The 22,051-nt window shown below is 44.2% G+C and overlaps 1 long non-coding RNA gene across 1 annotated transcript; it reads left to right on the top strand.

Moving 5' to 3' along the window:
- The first annotated feature begins 3,487 nt into the window (after window positions 1-3,487).
- On the top strand, window positions 3,488-21,511 carry LOC135230797 (uncharacterized). The gene is made up of 3 exons (XR_010321538.1): window positions 3,488-4,369; window positions 17,447-17,667; window positions 21,098-21,511. It is a non-coding gene; the product is annotated as an uncharacterized LOC135230797 (long non-coding RNA).
- The last annotated feature ends 540 nt before the right edge of the window (window positions 21,512-22,051 follow it).

Genomic DNA, 22,051 nt, shown 5'->3' with positions numbered 1-22,051 from the left:
GAGCTCTTTGCTCAAAGCCAAATGGCCAACGAAGGTGTTGGGAAAAGCAACTTGAGACTAGTTCAGATCTGAACTAAGAGCCCCCGGTGGGGCCCGCAGGTGCTGTGCTCAGGGAGGCCTGGGCTTCTCTCCGTCAACATGTGGGCTCTAAGGGGACTGGAAGGAATGTCCAGGGGACCTGTTGGGCCACTCACCCGAGCAGGGCAATTTGTACTTGCTAGACTGCCCACCCCTGGGGGGCTCAGGGTGGGAAGCTGCCTGCACCCTGCCTCTCCGGGCAAATTCTTGAGCATGGAGGCATGTGAACACAGGTTAGGGGTGGGGTGAAGCAAACATCGAGTTAGGACCAGCAGGTTTGTCACTGCCCCACCCTGGCCTCAGAAGGCTGGATTAAGAAGAGCTGGGAAGGGATATTTTCCCCAGGTTCCCCCAGCCCCAGATCTGAGCACTTTCTTCCCTCAGCTCACATCCACTCTTCTCAGGCTTGAGCTCCTTTACAGGAAACCAGTTTACCTTTTTTAAACTGGTAAAGCATGCACGGGGTACCGATGAAAGGTGAATCTCCTTCTCCCCCAGCCACCCATCTATCTGCTCTCCTCAGAGGCAATTCCTGTATCCTTACCAAGGCGGTCTCGGCGTGTGCAAGCACATATTAATACACCTTTTACATCGAGGGTAGTATGCTGTACACATTGCTGCTCATATGCTCGTTGCTTGCTCTTTTGGTCATAGGGACTCCTTTTAGAAGCTGATAAAAGCTCTGAGATCTGGGTTCTCTCCCTGAAATAAGGTACACACAAAAATTTCAGTGTGTAATCTCAGGTGTTTACATACTCTGTGTAACCCACTTTGCCTTGAAATTAAAAATCCATGCTCACCAGAAGACATGGCCCCCGGACTCTCTGTTAACCCAGAACAAAAATTACTTCTGAAGCAACTCTTCAGACAAAGATTAGACTGGACTGTAAGACCTAAAATGATACTCGTGAAGAGAGTGCTTCTTAGTTCAAGTAGACACATGACACTAGATGGGAGGCTCCTGTCTGGAGGCAGGATGAGAAGGGAGAAAGGGACAGGAGCTGGTTGAATGGATGTGGGAAACTCGGGGTGGAAAGGGGGAGTGTGCTGTCACATTATAGGGATTGCAACTATTGTCACATAACAATAGGTGTATAAATTTCTGTATGAGAAATTAACTCAAGCCATAAACTTTCACCTAAAGCACAATTAAAAAAAAAAAAAGATAAAGGAGTGGTGGAAACTTGAAAATGTTTATCCTTGTGTACAACGCTTATTCCCATTCTGTGTCCATATTCAGCCCCTATAATATACTTTTGGTACATATTAATGTATTTGTTTGTTGTAATAGAAATTAAAGGATAGATGATAGAGTCTCTTTTTAGGATGTCAGGCTCTATTAAAAAAAAAAAAAACAAAAAACCCTGCTCAACAAGGAGACCCTTCCGGCTGTACATGGCTGTGGCTTATAGCAACTGGGTCTCAGCTACACTCTAGCTGCTTAATGCCCTCACCCATATACACGCATCACCTAACTGCCTGAGTCTGGACAAGATCTCAACAAGTAGCTCCTCAAAGGCCTTGACAAGATGGCCAAGGCAGGCCAGTCATTCAGTGTCTTTTTTTCCTATTTATAAAAATTTATACATACATATATACCCACTGCTGTGGAGTCAATTCCGACTCATAGCGACCCTATAGGACAGAGTAGAACTGCCCGATAGGGTTTCCAAGGAGCGCCTGGTGGATTCAAACTGCCAACATCTTGGTTAGCAGCCATAGCACTTAACCACCATGCCACAGGGTTTCCTTTTCCTATTTAGAGTAAAATAAAATCTAAACTCTTAAATGGTTTCTAAAGCCCTTCTTGGTGTTGGCGGAGAATATTGAATATACCATAGACTGCCAGAAGAATAAACAAATCTGTCTTGGAGGAAGTACATCCAGAACGCTCCTTAGAAGGCAAGGATGGCAAGACTTTGTCTCACATACATTGGACATGTTATCAGGAGGGAGCAGTCCCTGAAGAAGGACATCAGGCTTGGTAAAGTGAAGGGGCAGTGAAAAAGAGGATGACCCTCAAGGAGATGGATTGACACTGTGGATGCAATAGTGGGCTCAAACATAGCAATGATTTTGAGGACAGTGCAGGTAACATTTTGTTCTGTCGTACACAGGATCGCTATGAGATGGAGCTGACTCAATGGCACCTAACAACAAAAAGGCCTTTCATGCGTGGTCTGGTCCAAGCCCAGTCCCACCATTATCCTTTGCTCACTCTGCTGTAGCCACATTGACCTTTGTACTGTCTTAATTGAACGTATCAAACTTGGTCCTACCTCAGGGCATTTGCTTAATTTGTTCCCTCTGCCTGGAAAACTCCTCTCTTGCTAGTGGCATTGCTGGCTCCCTCTGGCCATTTGGGTGGCAGCTCAGATGTCATTCCTCCTTCCTTCCCTGGCCGCCCTTCTACTGCTGTGCCCCATCCCTGCACCTCTTCTCTCTTACACTATCCTATTTTATATTGCTCATTTTATTTCCTCATTCTCCATTTTCCTTATTGTTAGCTGCTGTCTAGTTGGCCCCCAACTCATGGCAACCCCATGTACAATGAAATGACAAGGTGCCTGGTCCCGTGCCATTCCCATGATGAGTCCTGGATCTCACCATTGTGATCCATAGGGGTTTCATTGGCTGATTTTTGGAAATAGATCACCAGGCCTTTCTTCCTAGTCTCAGTTTGGAAGCTCCCCACCGAAACCTGTTCAGCATCATGGGAACATAAGCCCCCACTGACAGACGGGTGATGGCTACGCATGAGGTACATTGGCTGGGAATCAAACCGGGGTCTCCTGCATGGAAAGCAAGAATTCTACCACTGAACCACCTGTTCAGAGCACTTAAAAAAAAAAAAAAAAAACCTGTTGCTATCGAGTTGATTCTGACTCAGAACAACTGTACAGGATGGAGTAGAACTGCTCCATAGAGTTTCCAAGGAGCAGCTGGTGGATTTGAACTGCCGACATTTTGGCTAACAGCCAAACACTTAACCACTCCACCACTGGGACCCTGCTCAGGACACTTACCTCTTCTGAAATGACCTTATTTTTTGTCATTTACTCTGTCTTTCCCAGCACCTCGCCTGTCTTCTATCCAGCACCTAGAACAGTGCCTGGCACACACTGTGTGGACTAAATAAATACATGTGGAATGAGTAAAGACTCTTAGTGGAGGTTAGATAAGAATCTAGACTCAGTTTTCCAGCCCTCGAGGCAGCCGCAGGCATCCTTGGCCCTTGTTCTAGGCAAGGTTCCTGCCTTTCCCTCATTTCTCTATTCCCGGCTGTCCTACTCCTTTCCCAGGTCTCTGGAGCCCCTCCCTCCCAATCAGCAACTAACAAAAACTCTTTTGTGATTTTATGCCGGAGGTGGGGCGGGGGTGGGGGGGGGGACTTAATCTGAGTCAGTTGGCTTCTCCAGCTCTAGCTCAACTGAGTCCAAAGGTCTGATCAGCGTTTCCAGTGACACAAGCCAGCAACTCTGACGTCTGCGAGCTGGAGCTCCACCCCAGGCAGGAGGCGGGAACTGACCAGTCTCTGCTCCAGGCGTTTTCGTTGCTGGGGCTTCCTTCCTTCCCTTAAACTTCAAATGCCTTGAAATAGTAGAAACGTCTGTTTATTTAGTAGCTCTTTACTGAAAGGCATTCTCTGCAGAACATAGGCTATGTCACTCAATTGGTCCAGGACAGGGAAAGACAATTTCTGATTAGGGGTATTAGGAAGGCTTTCTGGACTGCAACGGAGTCCCCCTGGGTGGGGTAAATGGTTAAGCTCTATGAGTCAAAATAGACTGGACAAAAAAACAAATCCATTGCTGAGGAGTCAGTTCTGACTCATGGCAATCCATGTGTTACCAAGTGGACCTGCACTCCACAGGGCGTTCAAGGCTGTGACCTTTTGGCAGCAGATTGGCAGGTCTTTTTTCCGTGATACTACTGGTTGGTAGTGACGTGCAAAGCATTTGCACCACCTAGGGACCTACTGACTTGACAGCAACTGGTTTTTTGGTTTTCTGGATGGTGTGGTTTCAGAGTTTTGCTTTGAATGACAAAGGGGATTTCTATAGGTGGAAACTGGGGAGGGGGAGAGAGGGGGTCTTCTTGGAAGGGGATACTATGAGGGAAGGTGGTGGGGCCTCGGTTTAGCCGTTTACTCTCTTTGGGTCTCAATTTCTTCACCTGCAGAACTGCTGTGAGACAGGCGTGATATGTGTGAAGGTGCCTTGTGAATTGTGAAGGTTTCAGTGTGAGGGAAGGTCAAGAAGAGGAGTCTGGACACCACCCTGTGGACGGGGTAATAATAATATCAGCATTTGGTGAGAGCAAGTCACTGCTCTGAGGCCGTACAGACCCCTGCGGCAGAGCTGGGAAGGGACTGGCCTAGGATAACACACTAAGCATCAGAGGGGAGACAGCAGATAGATCTTGTGCTTTGCATTACTTTGCTGCAACTGTGTTCCCCTCAAGTGCTGCCTCTCTGATTCAGCATCTTGGGCCTTGACTGTGTATCCTGCCACGCCAGTTCCCATTACTCATAATACAGAGCAGCCCTAATTAAGTGACAGGCATGGTCCGGTCCTAACCATTTGCATGTGTTAACTCATTTACCCTTTACAACAGCCCTCTGAGCTAAGAGCTGCGATTAACATCCCCATTTTATAGAAGAAAAAAATGAGGAGCTAAGTAACTTCCCCAAGGTCGCATAGCCCAGGTCCCTGGCCCTGGAGTCCCACATCTACCGCTGTGCCAGGTCCCTGCTTGACAGTCAGCCATGATCCTCAGCAGTGTATCCATACTGTGACCCATGGCAGGGGCCAACCCCAAGTCAGTGGTTCTTGATTTTTTGGATCAGAGACCCCTTTAAGAATTCAATGAAAGCTGTAGACACTCTCCCTCAGAAAAATAAATGCACACCCATACACTGAATTTTGTACACACTTGAGGAAATTCACAGACCCCTCCTATAAAGCCTTTCCCTGGACACCTGGTTAGGAAGGCCTATGGAGCTCATAAGCTCCGCCCCTTACCCACTAAGCAAGCGGGTGATGGGGGAAGACTTTTGGGGTGAGTGCTTCAGCCAAGAGGATTTTCTCCAGTCTGGAGCCAACAGGCAAGCCTTTCTGAGCCCTAAAAGGTTTCATTTATGGAGAAGACGAAAACAAAATTCCACATCTACTTTCATTTAATTTGTCTGAGAAAATAGAAAGCAGCCTGCCCTGCAAGTCCCCGTCTTTGGATCAATCTCATTATCCAGCTTCTTCCATACCCAGACAGCTGCACCCTGCTGGAGGAAATCTCCTTCTGCAGACAGACGTCAAAGCACATATATGGTTTCTAATCCCAGCTGGGTCTTTAACGCCACTTGGCAGCTCTGACTTGTACCGGATAAACACGCACATCCAGTTCCGACAGTGGCCATTCTAACTCTTCTTTACCAGTTCTTTGAGCTTTCAAAGTTTTCCTCTATAGGAAGCATATTTGTACAAACTTTAATTAATGCTCTCCACGATTTTTATCCTGTTTCTCCCTCCACCTGTGCCCTCGCTCTTTTATCTTTCTTTGGTTGTTACTTAGAGGTTACTGTGTCGGCACTGGAGTCCCTAGGTGGTGCAAATGGTTAACACACTCAGCTGCTAACCAAAAGGTTCATGGTTTCAATGCTTCCAGAGGTGCCTTGGAAGAAAGGCCTGGAGGTATATTTATATTTTTTTGGAGATCGACTTTTAAAAGCCTTATGGAACACAGTTTCTACTCTGACGCACGTGAGTCCCCGTGAGTTGGAATAGACTCGACAGCACCCGGTTTTACTGGGTGCCTGGCATTGGTCTAGGCTTTAGGATACCTATCACAGTTTCTGTTTTCATGGAGTTGACAGTCTGGAGAGTAAAACATCATTCAACAAAAAATCACAAGTATAATGAAGGGTGCTAAAGGGAGAGTAGAGGGTATCCTAAAATGTGTTGATTTAGAGGCTTCAGGAAGGCCTCCCTGAGGAAATGACACTTAAAGCTGAGTCTTCAGGATGAAAGGAAATGAGGAACCTAGGACGGAAATGAGGAGAGTGCTGACACATTGTGGGGAATGAAACCAATGTCAGCGAACACTTTAGGTACAAACTATTGAGTGGGAAACTAATTTGCCCTGTTAACTTTCACCTAACGCACAATAAAAATTAAAAAAAAAAAAAGTTGAGACTCAAAGGATGATATGTCAGTTAAGAATGCATTGGGCTGCACATAACAGGAAACTAACAGTGAAAACATAAGGATGTTTATTGTTTTCTTAAGAAGCCCGCTGCAGATGTATGTTTGCATTCCATCACAGAGTGAAACTGCTACGTTATCTGGTAAATGCGTGTTTAACTTTTTGAGAAACTGGCAAGCTGTTTTCCAATGTGACTGCACCAATTTTTATTTCCACCAGCAACATATATAGAAGCTTCTTGTTTCTATACAATGTTAACCACATTTGTTATTGCCTGTCTTTTTTTATTATAGTCTTTTTAGGGGGTATGATGTAGTACCTCACCATAGTTTGTATTTCCCTAGTGACTAATGATATTGACCATCTTTTCATGTGCTTATTAGCAATTTCTATATCTTCTAAGTGAAATGTCTATTCAAATCTTTTGCCCATTTTTTCATTAAGTTGTTTGTCTTCTGCTAATGACTGAGGTATAATAGTTCTGGATAGTCTCTTCTGAATATACACTGTCTTAGTTATCTAGTGCTGCTATAACAGAAATAACACAAATAGATGGCTTTAAAAAACAGAAATTTGTTCTCTCACAATTTAGGAGGCTAGAAGTCTGAATTCAGGGTGCTAGTTCCAAGGGAAGGCTTTCTCTCTCTATTCTGGGGAAAGGTTCTTGTCATCAATCTCCCCGTGGGTCTAGGACTTTTTCAGCAAAGGGACTCCAGATCCAAAGGACACGCTGCACTCCTGGACCGTCTTTCTTCATGGTATGAGGTCCTATTCCTCCCTGCTCACTTCTCTCTTTTATATCTCAAAAGAGATTGACTCAATGAAGAAAACCAAAGACACAAGGTAATTATGAGCCCAAGAGACAGAAAGAGCTACATAATCAGAGATTACATCAACCTGAGACCAGAAGAACTAGATGGTGCCTGACTATAACCGATGACTGCCCTGACAGGGACCACAACAGAGAACCCCTGAAGGAGCAGGAGAGCAGTGGGATGCAGACCCCAAATTCTCATAAAAAGACCAGACTTAATGGTCTGACTGAGACTAGAGGGACCCCAGAGGTCATGGTCCCCAGACCTTCTGTTAGCCCAAGACAGGAACCATTCCCGAAGCCAACTCTTCAGACAGGGATTGACTGGACTACAGGATAGGAAATGATACTGGTGAGGAATGAGCTTCTTGGATCAAGTAGACACATGAGACTGTGTAGGTAGCTCCTGTCTGGAGGTGAGATGAGAAGGCAGAAGGAGACAGAAGCTGGCTAAATGGACACGGAAATACAGGGTGGAGATAAAGAGTGTGCTGTCTCATTAGGAGGAGAGCAACTAGGGGTATATAGCAAGGTGTATATAAATTTTTGTATGAGAGACTGACTTGATTTGTAAACTTTCACTTAAAGCACAATAAAAATAAAAAAAAAAAAAAGCGGATTAGGCATAGACGCAAGCACAGATGGGAGAAGACAGATGCCATGTGAAGATCTCCAAGGAACCGAGGACCAGAAGCTGAAAGAGACAAGGACCTGCCCCCAGAACTGACAGAGAGAGAGCCTTCCCCTAGAGCTGGTGCCCTGAGTTCAGACTTTTAGTCTCTGGAAGGGTGAGGAAATAAATTTGTTAAAAAAAAAAAAGAGAGTTGACTCAAAATACAGCCTAATCCTGTAGATTGTGTCCTGTCTCATTAGCATCAGTGCCTCTAATCCTGCCTCATTACCACCATATTGTTGTTGTTAGGTGCCATCCAGCCAGTTCTGACTCATAGTGACCCCATGCACAACAGAATGAAACACTTCCCCAGTCCTAAACCAGCCTTACAATCCTTGTTATGCTTGAGCCCACTGTTGCAGCCACTGTGTCAATCCAGCTCCTTGAGGGTCTTCCTCTTTTTCACTGACCCTCTACTTTACCAAGTATGATGTCCTTCTCTAGGGACTGGTCCTGCGTAATACCATGTCCAAATTACGTGAGACAAAGTCTGGCAATCCTTGCTTCTAAGGAGCATTCTGGATGTACTTCTTTCAAGACAGATTTGTTCATTCTTCTGGGAGTCCATGGTGTATATTCAATATTCTTTGCCAACACCATAATTCAAAGGCATCAGTTCTTCGGTCTTCCTTATTCATTGTCCAGCTTTCACACGCATATGAGGCAATTGACAGACATATGGTGGGTTAACATCATAGGGGTTAGGATTGATAACATGTAGGATAATCACATCAGATCACAAAATGGAAGACAACCACACAATACTGGGAATCATGGCCTAGCCAAGTTGACACATTTTGGGGGGACACAATTCAGTCCATAATATATATCCATGTTGTTTTCAGTTTAATTTTCTCTTAAACACAGCTGTTCAGAATTACCACAAGGGGATGGCATTAACAAACAGAAACTTAATTCCCTCACAGTTTAGGAGGCTAGAAGTCCTAATTCAGGGCTCTGGCTCTTGGATCTCCCTATCAGAATGATGTTTTGTCATTGCCATCTTTGGTAGTGGTAATCTAGTTTTCCCCAACAACTTTGATAATGTGCAGTAACCCCCTGGAAATTTTTATTGAGTATGTGGGGTGTATAATATTAATTTTTAAAAAATTTTAGATTAACACCGAGTATATTAATTTCCTGTGGCTGCTGTAAAAAATTGCCACAAATTTAGTAACTTTAAACAACACAAATTTATTCTCTTACAATTCTGGAGGCCAGAAGTCCAAAATGAGTCTAAGGAGCTAGAATCAAGGCGTTGACAGGGCTGCTTCCTTCTGGAGGCTCCAGAGAGAATCTGTTGCTTGCCTCCTCCAGCTTCTGGTAGCAGCCAGCATCAACCCCTCCAATCTCTGCTTCCATAGCCTTTTCCTCTTCTGCTGTCAACTCTCCTCTGCTGCCTTTTTTTTTTAAGGTTTTCCTGTTGCTTCTCTTTAATTGCTTTAGGGTTCCTGGTAGACATTCCTTTCTCACTCCTGTCTTCATTCCGCCCTTTCTCATCAATGTTGCACCCGGCAGCCATCTAAAATTCAATGTGTAATTGTATAGCGTCTTCCCTGAAGTCACTGGAGCAGCTGCACAGGCCCTCTGTGAGTAAGCTCAGACTGTCGCCGGCAGGGCTTTGGATCCAGCCGCCTGCTCACCCTATGGCCTGCACTGTCTCACTTTCGTGAGGTCAGCCTCCATTTTATAAGGACCTTTGTGATTACATCTAGGGCCCACCCAGATAATCCAGGATAACCTTTCCACTTCAAGGCCATAACCTTAATCACATCTGCAAAGTCCCTTTTGCCACATAAAGTAACATTCACAGGTCCAGGGGTTCGGGCCCTTGTTCAGCCCACCACACTATTCAGCTATCGGCTGCAGTCCAGTTAGTTCGGACTCACGGCGACCCTATGTGCATCAGAGTAGAAGTGTGCCCCACAGGGTTTTCAACGGCTGACTTTTCAGAAGTAGATCACCAGGCTTTTCTTCCCAGGCACCCTAGAGTGGACTTGAACCTTCAGCCTTTGGGTTAACAGCTGAGCAGGTTAACAATTGTACCAACCAGGACTTCTACACTGTCCAGTAGAAATACAATGTGAGCCACAAATGCAGGCTTCATATTTAATTTAAAAATTTTTAGAAGCTACAGTAAAAAAAATAAATGGAGACAGGTGAACTTAATTTTAATAATAGATTTCATTTAAGCCAATACATCTATCTTAGTCATCTAGTGCTGCTATAATAGAAATGTGACAGGTGAGTGACTTTAACAAAGATGAATTGATTTTCTCACAGTCTAGTAGGCTAGAAGTCCAAATTCAGGGCATAAACTCCAGGGGAAGGCTTTCTCCGTCAGCTCTGGAGGAAGGTCTTTTTGATCAATCCCCCCACCCCGGACTAGGAGCTTCTCTGCGCAGGAATCTCAGGTCTAAAAAACACACTGTGCTCCCGGTGTTGCTTTCTTGGTGGTATGAGGTCCCTGGTCTCTCTGCCGGCTTCTCTCTTCTGTATCTCAAAAGAGATTGGCATAAGACACTATTCGACCCTGTAGATCTCATCAGTGTAACTGCCAGTAGTCCATCTCATTACATCGTAGTGATAGGATTTACAACACATTGGGAAATCACATCAGACGACAAAATGGAGGACAACTACACAATACTGGGAATTTTGGCCTAGCCAAGTTGACAGATATTTTAGGGGGGACACAATTCAATCTGTGACAACATCTAAAATATTCTCATATCAAAATATACCAAACCCAAAAACCAAACCCATTGCTATCAAGTCAATTCCGACTCATAGCGACCCCACAGGACAAAGTAGAACTGCCCCATAGGTTTTCCAAGGATTCCAACTTTTTGGTTAGCAGCCAAATGCTTAACCACTGTGCTACCAGGGCACTGTCAAAATGTAAGCAACACAAAAATTACTATTGTTACTTTTTAATAATTTATTTTTATTTTGTCGTTGAGAATAGACAGAACATACACCAATTCAACAATTTCTACATGTACAATTCAGTGACATTGATCACATTCTTCAAATTGTGCAACCATTCTCACCCCTTTTCTGAGTTGTCCCTCCCCCATTAACATAAACTCACTGCCCCCTAAGTTTCCTATCTAATCTTTCGAGTTACTGTTTTTAGTTTGATTCCATATAGTTCTTTAAAAGAACGCAATGCTCAAGGCAGACATTCTTTACTAACTAAGCTAAACTATTGTTTAACTTAACTAATAAAGGGATATTCTCAGGGCAATAGTTTCGGGGTTTTATCCAGACTCAATGGCTCCAGAAATGCTGGATTCCATGCGAATTTGAAATTCTCTTCTGCGTTTTCCTCCTTTTGATCAGGATTCTTCTATAGAATCTCTGATCAAAGTGTTTAGAAATGACAGTCAGGCACCATCCAGTTCTGGTCTCGTGACAAAGGAGGCAGTTGTTCATGGAGTCAATTAGCTAAGCATTCCATTTCCTCCTTCTCTTCCTGACTCTCCTTCTTCCTCTGTTGTTCCAGGCAAAAAGAGACCAATTGTTGTACCTCGAATGGACATTTGCAGGCTTTTAAGACCCCAGGCATTTCTCAAGGAGCTAGGAGGTAGAACAGAAGCTCTAAACACAATACTAGGCCAAGTAACTGGGATGTCCCATGAAACCATGACCTTAACCTCCCAACCAAGAAACAAACTGCATGAGGTGTTTGGTTGTACGTACACAGCCTCAGCGGCTGCTCACTTATTTTTCTTCTCTTGTGTTTTTTTTAAACATCTGTCTTAGTCATCTAGTGCTACTACAACAGAATTAAGAAAGAGAAATTTATTTTCTCATAGTCTAATAGGCTAGAAGTCCAAATTCAGGGAATAGGCTCCAGGGGAGGACTTTCTCTCTCTGTTGGCTCTGAAGGAAGGTTCTTGTCATCAATCTCCCCCTGGACTAGGAGATTCTCCGCACAGGAACCCCGGGTCCAAAGGATGCGATCTGTAACCAGCACTGCTTTCTTGGTGGTATGAAGTCCCCAACTCGCTGCTTGCTTCCCTTTCATCTCTTGTAAGATAAAGGGTGGTGCAGGCCACACTCCAGGGAAACTCCCTTTACATTGGATCAGGGATGTGACCTGAGCAAGGGTGTTACAATCCCACCCTAATCCTCTTTAACCACAGGCAGAGATTATGATTCATAACACATAGAAAAATCACAAAATGGAGGACCACACAATACTGGGAATCATGGCCTAACACGTATTTTGGCCTAACACAATTCAATCCACGACAGTATCTATCAGGCAGCATTTATCAGCTTTTACAGGTATACAACTTACTGACATCAATCATATTAATTGGCTGTGCGATGTTTATTTTTAAAATTTTTATTGTACTTTAAGTGAAAGTTTACAAATCAAGTCAGTCTCTCATACAAAAACTTATATACACCTTGCTACATAATCCCAATTGCTCTCCCCCTAATGAGACAGCCCGCTCCCTCCCTCCATTCCCTCTTTTCCTGTCCATTTTGCCAGGTTCTAACCCCCTCTACCCTCTCATCTCCCCTCTGGCAGGAGATGCCAACAAAGCCCCAAGTGTCCACCTGATCCAAGAAGCTCACTCCTCACCAGCATCCCTCTCCAACTCATTGTCCAGTCCAATACCTGTCTGAAGAGTTGTCTTTGGGGCTTTGGGAATGGTTCCTGTCCTGGGACAAAAGAAGGTCTAGGGGCCATGACCACCAGGGTCTTTCTAGTCTCAGTCAGACCATTAAGCCTGGTCTTTTTATGAGAATCTGGGGTCTGCATCCCACTGCTCCCCTGCTCCCTCAGGGGTTCTCTGTTGTGTTCCCTGTCAGGGCAGTTATCGGTTGTAGCCAGGTACCATCTAGTTCTTCTGGTCTCAGGCTGATGTAGTCCCTGGTTTATGTGGCCATTTCTGTCTCTTGGGCTTGTAGTTACCTTGTGTCCTTGGTGGTCTTCATTCTCCTTTGCTCCAGGTGGGCTGAGACCAGTTGATGCATCTTAGATGGCTGCTTGCTAGTGTTTAAGGCCCCAGATGCCACTCTCCAAAGTGCGATGCAGAATATTTTCTTAATAGATTTTATTATGCCAACTGACTTAGATGTCCCCTGAACCTATGGTCCCCAGACCCCTGCCCCTGCTATGCTGGCCTTTGAAGCATTCAGTTTATGCAGGAAACTGCTTTGCTTTTGGTTTAGTCCAGTTGTGCTGACCTTGCCTGTATTGTGTGTTGTCCTTCCCTTCACCTAAAGTAGTTCTTATCTACTTAGTGAATACACCTCTTCCACCCTCCTACCTTCCCCCCCTCATAACCATGAAAGCATATTTTCTTCTCTGTTTAAACTATTTCTCCAGTTCTTATAATAGTGGTCTTATACAATATTTGTTCTTTTGCAACTGACTTATTTCACTCAGCATAATGCCTTCCAGATTCCTCCATGTTACGAAATGTTTCACAGATTCATCCCTGTTCTTTATCGATGTGTAGTATTCCATTGTGTGAATATACCATAATTTCTTTATCCATTCATCTGTTGATGGGCACCTTGCTTCCATCTTTTTGCTATTGTAAACAGTGCTGCAATGAACATGGGTGTGCATGTATCTGTTCGTGTAAAGGCTCTTATTTCTCTAGGATATATTCCAAGGAGTGGGACTGCTGGATCGTATGGTAGTTCTATTTCTAGCTTTTTATGGAAGCGCCAAATCAATTTCCAAAGTGGTTGTACCATTTGACATTCCCACCAGCAGTGTATAAGTGTTCCAATCTCTCCACAGCCTCTCCAACATTTATTTTGTGTTTTTTTTGACCTAATGCCAGCCTTGTTGAAGTGAGATGAAATCTCATTGTAGTTTTGATTTGCATTTCTCTAATAGCTAATGATCGTGAGCATTTCCCCATGTATCTGTTAGCTACCTGAATGTCTTCTTTAGTGAAGTGGCTGTTCATATATTTTGACCATTTTTTGGTTGGGTTATTTGTCTTTTTGTAGTTGAGTTTTTGCAGTATCATGCAGATTTTAGATATCAGGTGCCAATCAGAAATGTCAAAGCTAAAAACTTTTTTCCCAGTCTGTAGGTAATCTTTTTACTCTTTTGGTGAAGTCTCTGGATGAGCATAGGCGTTTGACTTTTAGGAGCTCCCAGTTATCTAGTTTTAATTCTGGCAATACTTACTCTTACTCAATGTGAATTTTCCACCACTGTAAACAGATACTCGGTGCTCCATAAGCAATAACTTCCCCCTTTTCCCTCTCCTGCCTGCCCCTGGTAACCACTAATAAACTTTGGTCTTCTATATATTTGCCTGTTCTTGTCTTTTTATGTAAGTGAGGTCACACAATATTTGTTCTTTTGTTATTGAATACAAAAGTTATTATTGAGATATCTTGCAGTCTTTTTCCTGCTAAGTCTTAGAAATCCAGTGTGTATTTTACACACTTACAACACATCTCAATTCAGACCAACCACATTCTAAGCATTCAATAGCCTCATGTGGCGAGTGACAACTGTACTGGACAGTGTGACCAACTTCTAAGCTGGAAAGTCACTGGAAAAACTGTTCAGAACAGGATTACCACAAAATGGCTTTTCCATTTTTTTCAATAACTTATTTTGCTTTTGTTGTTGAGAATGTACATAGCAGAACATTCCCCAATTCAACCAATTTTACATGTACAATTCAGTGACATTGATTACATTCTTTGAGTTGTGCAACTATCTCACCCTCCTTTTCTGAGTTGTTCCTCCTGGCTTTTCTATTTTTAATATTTGCATAAAGAATTTGTATAAATTTCATAACGTTTATGTCTGTTCATTAAACAATATCCAAGTCACTCTTGAAGAGCAAAGTGGGAGGACTCACCCCATAGATATGACAATTTATTATAAAGCTACAGACTGTGGAAGGATAAACAAGTAGTAGCACAGAGCATCCAGAAACAGACTCATGCAAATATGGACACTTGATTTTTGACAAACATGGCTCCGCAGAGCAGTGGGGAAATGACAGTCTTTTCAACAAATGGTGCTGGGATACTGGAATCTCCAAATGGAATAGAATATGAATCATGACTTCTACCGCCCAGGTGGATACTAGTCTTAATGAGCTAAGCAAAAAAATAAAGCTCTTTAGAAGATAGAATTTGAGAGTATCTTTGCAACCTTGGAGTAGAAGATTTTAAAAAAACAGACCCCAAAATGCACTCAAAATAAAAGACTGATGCATTTGATCATATTAAAATTAAGTCTTTTTATCAAAGATACTATTAAGAAAGGGAACAGGCAAACCACAGAGTGGGGAAGATATTTCCAACGTATTACCTGCTGAAGGGCTCATATCCACTGTCTTGGTTAGTTAGTGCTGCTATAATAGCAATACTACAACTCGGTGGCTTTAACAAACAGAAATTTATTTTCTCACAGTTTAGGAGGCTAGAAGTTCAAATCAGGGCACCAGCTGCAGGGGAAGGCTTTCTCTCTCTGTCAGCTCTGGAGGAAAATCCTTGTCATCAATCTTCCCCTGGTCTAGGAGCTTCTCAGAGCCTAGACCTCAGGTTCAAAGGACACACACCACTGATGGCTCTTGTTGGTTGGTGGTAATGAGCCCTCTCCTCTCTGCTTGCTTCTCTTTTGTATCTCAAAAGAGATTGATTCAAGATACAACCTAGTCCTGTAGATTGTGTCCTGCCTCATTAACATCAGAGGTTAAAATTTACAACACATAGGTAATTACATCAGATCACAAAATGGAAGACAACCACACAATACTGGGAATCATGACCTAGCCAAGTTGACAAACTTTTTGAATCCATAACACTTTCCAAACTGTGAGAGAATACATTTCTGTTTGTTAAAGCCATTCACTTGTGGTATTTCTGTGGCAGCAGCACTAGATGACTAAGACACCCCTTCTACCTTTTATTACCCCCTCTTATTGCCCTTTCTCCTACCTGTTCTCTGTACATGCTATTTGGCATGTAAACATGGCTGCCTTGTTAGTATTTAATCCCAATTCTCCTCCCAAGACATGAACTGGGGCATGCCTGGATGCACTCTAACCCTGTGGATGGGAGTCTAACTTCGGTGAACCTAGTCTGATGATGATGTGTGCTGTTCTACTCATCCCTGTCCTTTGCATTCTGTTAAGTAACAAACGTCTATTGATTGCGCCATTAGAAGTGTCTGGTCTGTGCTCTGCTTCAAATGGTCCCTCACTAAGAACTTGTGAGCGTAGTGACATTGCATGCATCTTCTGCCAAAATTAGGTTCTAAGTTAGTACATAGGATAAAAATCATATAATCAACATAGCTTTTGAAAACCTCTTAAATCACTTGTAAAATATCCATGGTTTTGTGTGTGCAACTCTGTACACAAAATGTATGTATAAATACATACACAATATGTATATATGTGTGTATTGTACATAGTAAGGTGCAGTACATAATAGGGTACGTATACACCATATGGAAAACCTGGTGGCGTAATGGTTAAGTGCTATGGCTGCTAACCAAAGTGTCGGTAGTTCGAATCCACCTGGCGCTCCTTGGAAACCCTATGGAGCCGTTGTACTCTGTCCTGTAGGGTCGCTATTGAGTGAGAATTGACTCAACAGCAATGGGTTTTTTGGTTTGGTATACATAATATAACATTACAGGATTTTTAATTACATAACAATGAGACAGTGCTGCAGCTACACAGCTAAACAGAGTTGTTACATACAGACAGAGCTGTGAAATACTACACTGTATTCCTCATCTCTCCACTGACACCACCCTAGTCCAAGCTTCCACCAACCCTCAGGATTATTGACACAGCTTCCTAACTAGTCTCCTGGCTCCTACTCTTGACCCTGCCAGTCCACTTCCCACACTCAGGCAGAATGACTTCCTGACTTGATCAGGTCACTTGCTGCTTTAAAACTGCTCAGTGCCTCCCCATTGTCCTCTAAGAGCAAACATTCCACAGGGCTCTCCAGACCTTCTGGCCTTATCACACATGACTCCCCCACCATGTTCTCTAAGCCCTAGCAGTCCTGGGGCTGGTCAGCTCTTCAGATTCACCACAGCCAGGGACTTGCACGTGCTACTCTCTCCACATGGAGCTCTTTTCCCCCCTTCACCTCACAGGGTGAAACTCTGTTCCGCTGTGGCCGGCACTTCTTGTCTAGTCAACAAGCCATGCTCCTCCAACCCCTGATAGTTTATTCTTGCTAATTCTTAAATTAAAAAAACAACAAAACTATATTGTGAAAGACAACACACATTTTTAAAAGCATGCAAAAACAAATATATTGTTATAAAATGAACCTCTTCACAACAACTGCCCAAGGTAAGAAATAGGACACTGGCAGCCGCCCCCCCCCAAGCCTCTACAATGCTGCTTTCTGATCACAGGCTCCTCCCACTCCCATAAAGGTAACCACCCTCCTTCCTACTGTCCTGATATTTATGGAAATCATTTACTTGTTTTTTCTTTATAGTTTTACCACCTAAATATAATCATTTAGTTTTGAACTTTATAAGAATGGAATCAGAGAAAATGAATTTATTGTGTGTCTGGCTTTTAAAGTGTGCTTTAGTGTTATTTTAGGGACCTGCAGTTCTTTCATTTTCATACAGAATTCCATTCTAGAAATATACAATTTATCCATTCACCATTGATGGATATTTGGTTTGTTTCCAGTTTTAGGCTCTGTCAAGTATGCTACTATAAAAAGCTACAGACTACATCTCACAGACTTTGGACATGTTATCAGGAGGGATCAGTCCCTGGAGAAGGACATCACGGTTGGTAAAGCACAGGGTCAGCAAAAAAGAGGAAGACTCTCAACGAAATGGATTGACACAGTGGCTGCAACAATGGGTTCAAGCATAACAACAATTGTGAGGATGGCGCAGGACCAGGTAGTGTTTTGTTCTGTTGTACACAGGGTCGCTATGAGTCAGAGCCGACTCGACGGCATCTAACAACGTGAATTTTTGTTGGCTACATTTTTTTTTTTTTTTTACATAGCTAGGAGCTGAATTGCTGTGTCACAGAGTCTCTTTAACTTAGCTAGACAGTGCCCAAGTAGTTGTACTAATCTTTACTCCCACCAGCAGTGTATGAGGGTTTTCGTTGTCTCACACTCCGACACTCTTTGAGGCTGTCAAGTCTTTTTAGCCATTCTGGTGACTTTGTGGTTTTATCTGAGTGTGATTTTACTTTGCATTCCCCTTACTATAAATATTACAGTCCCAGCGTGGCACCATCAATTAAATGCTCGACTACTAACCAGAAAGTTGGAGGTCTGAACCCATCCAAAGGTGCCTGGGAAGAAAGGCCTGGCAATCTGCTTCTGCCTTGAAAACCCTATGGAGCAGTTCTACTCTGCACATATGGGGTTGACATGAATTGGAATCAACTCAATGGCAAATGGTTTGGTTTTTGGTTTTTAGTATAAATGAGGTTGAGCACCTTTTTACATGCAGATTGATCATTTGGAGATCCTCTGTGCGGTTCCTGCTCAAGTCTCTTGTCTACTTTTCTACTGTGTTATGCCTTTTTCTTACTGATTTATAGTTCTTTATTTATTCTGGATGTTATGGATTGAATTGTGTCCCACCCCCAAATGTACGTCCACTTGGCTAGGCCATGATTCCTAATATTGTGTGGTTGGCCTTCATTTTGTGATCCGATGTAATCACCTTAGGTCTAGGAGGTTCTCAGCAAAGGAGAACCCCAGGTCCAAAGGATGGGCTCACTCCTGGCTCTTCCTTCTTGGTGGTACTGAGTTCCTCGCCGCCGCCCCCCTTACTTCTCTCTGGTTTTATCTCTTGTAAGATAAAAGGTGATGCAGGCCACACCCCAGGGAAACTCCCCTTACATAGGATCAGGGTTGCGACCTGAGTAAGGCTGTTTCATCCCACCCTAATTCTCTTTAACATAACCTAATTGAAACCCTGGTGGCAAAGTGGTTAAGTGCTACGGCTGCTAACCAAAAGGTCAGCAGTTCGAATCCACCAGGTGCTCCTTGGAAACTCTATGGGGCAGTTCTATCCTGTCCCGTAGGGTGACTATGAGCCGGAATCAACTCGAAGACAGCGGGTTTGGCTTTAGTTTTTTAAATCTTGCCTCATTAACCACAGGCAGAGATTAGGATTTACAAAGAATAGGAACAATTACATCAGATCACAAAATGGAGGACAACCACAGAATACTGGGAATCATGGCCTAGCCAAGTTGTCACGTATTTTTGGGAATTCAATCCATGACAAGGAAGTAATAAAAGTGGAAAGCCTTCTGCAGGCCAGGGACATGTTTATTGCCCCTGTTCAGGCTATTCTAGAATTTACTGGTGCCAGATAACAGCTCTTCCTCCTTTACCCCACTGGGTTTCTTCAGAGGGCAATCATCTCCCCCTAAAACACATACTTTATGGCCATTAGTAGCTATTATGTCCATTAACACCTAGGGAGACGGTGATGGGACAATGATAATATAGCACACTTGTGCATCCAGCAAGTAACTCCACTGTCAATGAATTTAACAGATATTTAGAAAACCTGGTGACTTGGAATAGAAGGGAGAAGAAGGATTAACTAAAGAAATGATATTCCCAGGTCTCTGGTTTGAACAACTGGGCACATGGTGGTTCTACTTATTGAGATGGGACCCACTGGCGGAAGAATAGCTGGAGGGTAGAAAGGATGAGCTCATTTTTTAATTCAATATTTGGTATTATTTGTTTTTTAAACTTTTTATTTTGTTGTTGAGAGTATACTATTTCATTTAGAAAAATTTAAAAAATACAGAAAAGTTGACCGATTATCCAGTCACCATCCATATTTCCCATCGCCCAGATTCTACACTTACTGCTATATTTTCTTTATTGCATCTTTCCATATATCCGGATGGGCTCGTTTCTGAGCAAGCGGGATTTGTGGTGTCTAAGAAACATCCAAGTGCTGTGACTAATAGGCCACTGGTCTAGAGAACAGAAGTACATTTAAGGAACAGACTACCCTGCTGCTTCCTCTTCTTCACCTCCCATTCCATCTCCTAGAATTTGGCTTTTGGTACCGCCCTTCTGCAGGGGCTCTCACTGAGGACACCAACTACCAAGGACTCCAAAATTGAACTCATAATCCTCCTCCTATAAAGCCTGCTCCTCCTTCTTTATAGTCTACCTTACAGTTATCCGCACCTCAAACTTGGGAGTCATCCTACACACCTCCTCCAGCAAACAGGTTCTGTCAATCCTATGTCCTCAATACCTTTAAAAAATGTCCCCTCTCTCTTCATTCCCCTATGCCAACAGCAAAGTTCAGGATTTCAACCTTTCTCAGTTTCACTGATAACAAGGAATTTCAATTTCAGCCTCTGAATGGGTCCCCCTGTCTCTCCAGCTCTTCTCCTATCCACCTGTCTTGTCTGTACATTTATCTTTTTAAAAAGATCACATCACTCACGCTGGCATGGCTTCTACAGTCCTTCAAGATCTTCCAGAAAGTGGACTACGCCTGAATTTCCAACTGCATGCCTAGCTCCTCCCTCAGTAAAGCTTTGTGCTTTATTGCCTCCTCCGGGAAGACCTCCCTGAAGGCCAGGCTAGGTGGCACTCACAAAATCCTGGGAATACCTCTCTCGTTAGACACGGGAGTCTCCACCGAGGCTAAGCTCCTTGAGGGTAGGCTCTGTTTTGGTCAGCATATTTGTAGGCAGAATCCTCACCATTCTGCCTATCACAAAAGACACTGTTTACTTTAGCCGAACGTTGCAGACATCCAATATTTTGTACATCCTTCCATCCCGTTTCAGCAAAATCCTACACAGGCTTGATTCATGAAGCTTTCCCAGGTCCCTCCAAGTAGTTAGGAGCTCTGACTCCTTTATCCCTTGCCCCTGAACGTACTAAATTATATTTTAATAGTTTATCTGTATAACTAATTGGAGCCCTGGTGACGCCATGGTTAAGAGCTCGGCTTTTAACCAAAAGCTTGGCAGTTTGAATCCACCAGCCCCTCACTGGAAACCCTATGGGGCAGTTCTACTCTGTCCTACAAGGTCGTTGACGGCAAAGTTTTTTTTTTTTTTCTAATATAACTAATTGCTATTAATGTTGACTTTCACCTTTTCTTGCCAACTTACAGCAATCCTGGCCATGCCTCTGGCTTTGCCCCAAGCAACCTCCTCCACGGAAGAGTTCTCTGATCCCAAGAGAGAATTCTTTTAACTTTCAGCACATGATGCTTATGTCTACTTAGCATTTGTTATTCTTTCATTATAGCTGCTTAACAGTTCTTTCCTGCTTCCCTTCCCTTCCTCCTCGATGGACCTACCCTCACCCTCCAGCACTTGGCACTGTGCTTTGCAACTGCAGTCCTAAGACGTCGCGGGGAATCTCGTGGAGAGAAGAGCCCTTTGGAGACGCCTCTGCAGGCAAACCCGACTGGCCCTTCCAGTGCATGTTCCGACCCAGGCACAGAGGGCGAACCAAGAAGCTGGGGAAACAGCGGGACCGGCCTCGCCCCACCCAGCGCCTCAGTCCCAGCGGCAGTCAGGCCTGCGCAGGCGCAGTGGCTCGCCGAGCGCGTGACGCCAGCGCCTTTGGCTCGAGGACCGCACCGCCCACGGCTCGAGCGGGCGGGGTTGCCGGCGCGTGGGCGGGGACAACGCTGTTCTCGCTCGCTTATTGGTCCCCCTGCTGACGGACAGGTAGGGCCAGATGGATGGAGAAGCAGCTTAGTCAGAAAGAGCTGGTGGTGCTGGGGGGGGCGGGGGGGCGCTGTCAAGAGGAGGAGCGAGGGCGGGTGTCGGCTTGAGCTCCTGGGCCTCGGTTTGTCCCCGGCTGGGGCAGGACGGCGGTCCTTGGGTCACCGTCTTCTACCAGGACTGAGTTGAGGAACTCTTGCAGAGCCTCAGCGGACCGGTCCCCATGGGGCACAGGTCTTCATTCTCAGCTCCAGCCTTAAGACCCCTGGCTCCCAGAGCAGCTGCGTAGGGCTCGAGAGTCCCCGTCACTACCCTTTGGTCCACAGCCGCTCCCCTCTGGCATCGGCAGTACTCTCCGAACTGACCTTCCAGGCTTCTGTCTGGCTGTCTGCCGACTATTCCAAAGGCAAGTCTAAACACGTCCTCTGCTTAAAACCTCCACTGACCTCTCGGGCCAAGATCCACTTTAAACCCTAAGGATGAGGCATTTGTGATGCGCTCCTGCTTATCTTTCCAGCCACATCTCAGAGGAAGACTCACGATCGAACCTTTCTGCTTGGCGCTTCTGCACAAACTGTTCCTTCTGCCCGGACG

This window comes from Loxodonta africana, chromosome 3 (assembly GCF_030014295.1).
Source record: "Loxodonta africana isolate mLoxAfr1 chromosome 3, mLoxAfr1.hap2, whole genome shotgun sequence".
Taxonomy (NCBI): domain Eukaryota; kingdom Metazoa; phylum Chordata; class Mammalia; order Proboscidea; family Elephantidae; genus Loxodonta; species Loxodonta africana.
The sequence above is the reverse complement of the archived record's forward strand: the minus strand, read 5'-3'. Positions and strand labels throughout refer to the sequence as shown.